Raw genomic sequence first — 5,000 nt, 5'->3', positions numbered from 1 at the left:
GCCAGAAGATCATTCACCCAGAATCCTTACGAGACACAATAATAGGAGACATCTTGTTCAAAGAGCGGCTTTAGACCCAAAATGCAGCGACCAAACCACAGAGCAGCTAATCCAGGCAGCTGTCTTGCCGCTCTGCCTCCACAGAGCGGCTCAGACAGCTGCAGGCTGGCTAACCTCTCCCTCCAGAGCTTTTAGTGTTGGCAGGCCACCGCCGCTCCTCAGCTGGGCCCTTCCAGCCAGACGCCCGCCGCCCAACACACTCGACGCCGCCTCATCAATACCGCTCACGTTCTCCACACAGCCGCACACCTGCAGGCTCGCCGGGGACCGGGCTGTGACTGATCCAACCTCCCGTCTGGGTTATTGGTTTCATTGTGCCGCTCCCTCAATTTGCATGTTCACCAGACTTCCCAAACCCACACACTGAGGAGGAAACACAGACGACACACACACCCTCCAGGACCCAAACACGGTGTCATTGTCAGACATCATAAAACACACAGATCCCTTTTTTCCCCCGGAATTCCAAAGGGTATAACGTTCAGTTTCCCATCATGGTGTTCCCGACAGTCCGCTCTTCCGTGAGATAAATAATTGCCGTCCTGACTGAACCGCTGAGCCCTGGAATAAAGGGACAGCTAAGTGTCTCCCATGTGAGGACGCAGCTCCTGGAGAGTGTCCCTGCTCCTCACGCTGCTCAGTCACTTGTAACGGGGCTGCGTGGGAGTCACAGCGCGGGAGTCTCAGTGCGTCAGCCGTCCCTTATAGTCGGACGTGGGCAACCGTTCGGCTCTTAGTGGATCAGAGCGTGGACCCTCTGCGGGAGTAATTGGAAAAAGTAATGGGAAGAGGGAGCGGCTCCACCCACGGGAGCGTGTCAGAGCGCTGCAGACAGAGGGCGGGAGTGTGCAGACGCAGGAAGTGGCGGAGCTTTAAGGCGCTTAAAGGACGATCAGGGACGTTATGGACTCAAGAAGAGGAAGAAACGCTCCTGAGTGGCATTTAAAGTCATTTATTATGTATTTATATAAACCGTCAGGCCGGCTGGTTAATAAAATACTTCTGCCTTTTCTGATTGGCTGAACTATGTGTTGTCATGGTGATTGCTTGGGTAGGCAAAGCACACCTGCCCCCACACACAGACATCGCACCGCCTTCACCCTGCAGGCCCCTGTGTTTCCCCTCCTGTCCAGCAGGCGGCGCTCTCCTCCTCTCCGCTCTGCCAGACTCACTTCCTGTATTCCACCTGCTGCCCGCCTCACTTTGTTGCCAGATTGTGAGCAGTTTTAGTCTTCAGTCCAGCGTTTCTCTTCGTGTTTCTTCACCCAGCAGCTGTTTCATCTTCAGCTCTGAGTTTCTGTGTAAGTAAAGTTAGTTTTGAACTCTTTGACCCCTAAAGGCTCCGTGTGGCTCCTTTTGGGCCCTCGCCTCATGTTTGTTAGGAGAAAATGTAATCAGCCGTAGAGATCCATCAGCAGCAGTGTGTGGAGCTGTGTGTGTGTGTGTGTGTGTGTGTGTGTGTGTGTGGTCAAACCTTAAATCAGTGTTTTTTCACTTCAAACATAAACATTTTCTCAGTGATTTGCTCTTTGCTGCTTTACGATGAAGATAAACCAGGCTGACAGTGTGAGAGCCTTTCAGAGCCTCCATCATCATCCTCTCTGTCACCCTCCTCTTCCTCCTCTCTACCCCGCCTCACTCACTCACACTCCTGGCTCGCACGATTTTAGCACTCGGTGGAAATCTCACAGACAGGAGAGGACGGACACACACACACACACACACACACACACACACACACACACACACACACACACACACACACACACACCCCGTGTCACCCTGTAGGTGTGGAGCACTTTGCAGGATGTGCTGTGCTAATAATCAGACTGATTGCCCCCCCCCCCACCCCCACCCGTCTGCCCGGCGTGCCGCCAAGAATTAAACTCACCCCAACTCCTGATGATTCAGTCGCTGTCAGTGTGTGTTTATATGTGCTACTGTGTGTTTGTGTGTGTGTGTGTGTGTGTGTGTGTGTGTGTGTGTGTGTGTGTGTGTGCACGTGGTCAGATTGTGTGTAGGCAATGTCGGAGTACCTTGTGTGTGTTTGTGTGTGTGTTTTGTTTTTCCCACTTTTGCTATCACAGCAATAATAAGCAGCTCAGTTCATCAGCAAACTGACAAATTGACTGGATTTAGAATTATAGATGTGTGTGAACCCTTGAGTGAGTCAGTATCCCATAGATCCAGCTGCTCAGTTAGTCAGAGGCATATTTTTGAATATCAGATTTCTCCTTCAAACAGAAATCAGACTTTGATCACTTCAGAATGTAACATTTGACTCCGCCCACTTCTTCTTCTTCTTCTTTTCTCATTTGTGTTTGACGTCTTGACTTGGCAAAACTTGACCGATGAAGCTCATGACTCCACCATGTTCCCTTCCATCCTTACTGACACTATGTAACAGCTGTTATAGCGCCACCATCAGGTCAAACCTGCACACTGAGTCTAAGTCAAACCTGTTTGAGACATCAGACAGACAGACTGCAGACAGAACCTGACTGAAGCTGGAAATAAGACGACAGCAGCCCCATATTCCAGCTTTAATGCAGCTTGCAGAGGTAATAACTCTATTATCTCTGTAATCAGTCAGAAAATGATGTTTGCTGGATGAAGGAAATGAGGAAATCAGTTATTAAAGCACAGAATTACACGACGCTATCACCGCAATAACAAGACAGGAACGCTTCATTCACCTTCAGTCCGTCACCAGGAGATGAGCTCATTACAAACCTGTTAGCCTGCAAACAGCAAAGACACACACACACACACACACACACACACACACGCTTCCTGTCTGACTGCAGAAACTGAGGGAAGATGAAGGAAGGATGCAGACGTTCTGATTGCAAAATGGGGTCGGTGGGGGGAGAAGGAAGGCAGACTCACCTCTCGCTCATTCGCCAGAAATGGCTGCTAAACGCCGCCGGCGCTGCAGCTCATCAAGAAGACGCACAACAAAATGAATCCCAGCGACAGAGAGGATTTATAAAGTTCTACAAAACCTCACAAATACTAAGGGAACAGAATGAGCACTTATGCAGCCACACAAAGGAGCCAGCAAATCAGGCCGCCGACCCACTTTAACAACCTGCTGGGCTGTAACGTGTCACACACACACACACACACACACACACACACACACACACACACACACACACACACACACACACACACACAGCGCTGCCCTCGCTGCTCCAGACAAAACTTTCTTTGCTATTCAGGAAGCATTTTCCATCCAGTCGGCACATTTGGTTACATCACAGTGAGTTGTTGCGTTGAGTTCCGGCGGCTCCTGAGGGAGACAAAGCTCGCAGCCTCGGAGACGCCTTTGCCCTCGCTCGGCCCAATGGACGATGAAGAACTCTGTGCTCCATGAAGTGAATGTGATGTATTTGTTATAGATTGATTTGAGTTAAAACAGAAACTGAGAGATGCAAATCTTCATTTCCTTTAACCTGGATGTGTCCAAGTTAATGTGATTGGAGACGGACACTGGTCTCTCTCTCTCTCTCTCTCTCTCTCTCTCTCTGTCTCTCTGACTCACACACTCTGCCTTCATTCCAGGTGCAGAGAAGTGTGTGTGTGTGTGTCAGTGATGGATGTATTGCAGATGGTCTCAGCTCCATCTAATTATACTGTGGACACTGGAGGAAGTCCTGCACAGAGGTCACTTAGGATACACACACACACACACACACACACACACACACACACTCACACAGGAGAGAGAGAGGGAGGATGTAAGCGAGCGAGGTGCTTCTGTTCAATTTACTTTTTTTCAGTCTGGAAATATCAGTGCAATCGACACACAAGTACTGTATGGAGGTTATATTACCACACACACACACACACACACACACACTGGAGGTTCTTCAGGTGACTCATCTCTTTGTCAGCCATTCTCACTGGCAATTTTAATGATGCTCAGACTGCATGAACTCTGTCTAAACTAAAAATATTAGTGTCAGTCAGTGTGTGTGTGTGTGTGTGTGTGTGTGTGTGTGTGTGTGTGTGTGTGTGTGTGTATTTTTATAGTGTAATAGATTTGGTAGACTGAGTTCATACACTTGAGTTAGTGTGAAGTCCTACACAATCCTGTTTAACCCCTAATTGTACTTTCAAGTTTGTAAAATCAACGCTCCATCTATCAGCTGAATGATGAGCGACTGTGATTGCAGGAGTGAAGTGATTAGAGCTGTAATAATTGGGATAATTGTAAACTCAGACTTCGGCTTTGTAAACAGAAGGAACGGCTTCCATGAAACTGGATTCATAAACTTTGTGATTTCTAATATTTCTAACTAATCACTCAGTCTGAATCCATATGAACAGAATCATCTACAATCCTCCATCCTGCTCAGAACCTATAGGTCTCAGTCAATTATAAACAAATGTAAAGCTGAGGGATGTAAAGGGAGATGTGTGGCTGTGACAGTGAGCTCACTAACATGTCTGTGGCTGTAAGTGGGAGAATATTGGAACGTGTCATTTCTCCACGTTTCATCATAATCCAGTCAGTGTGTGTGTGTGTGTGTGTGTGTGACACGTCCTGTACACATGTCAGCCTCATCTGCATCCATTAGCCAACAGTCATTTACATTCACAATGTAAAAGGACAATTAGTTCACATAACAGCAGCGATGACTCATTACTGGTTAAGGTAGGCATGTGTAATGAAGCGTCACACACACATACACACACACACACACACACACACACACACACACACACACACCGGCACTTCCTCACATTTCCATTGAAGCGTGTTTAATCTATAGACTATTAATACACTCAAACAAGTGGAGCTGTTTGAGTGTTTTCATCAGACGGCAACATTAAACACAAATCAAACTTCCCCCAACTTTGAAATCCGAGTTAAGTGATTCTCAAACGCGGCGGTGGCGGCGGCGGCGAAGAGCTATCGGCCTAATTTCTCC

This window comes from Genypterus blacodes, unplaced genomic scaffold (assembly GCF_046128005.1).
Source record: "Genypterus blacodes isolate CSIRO-AG114 ecotype Tasmania unplaced genomic scaffold, CSIRO-AGI_Gbla_v1 ptg000179l_1, whole genome shotgun sequence".
Lineage (NCBI taxonomy): Eukaryota > Metazoa > Chordata > Actinopteri > Ophidiiformes > Ophidiidae > Genypterus > Genypterus blacodes.
The sequence above is the reverse complement of the archived record's forward strand: the minus strand, read 5'-3'. Positions refer to the sequence as shown.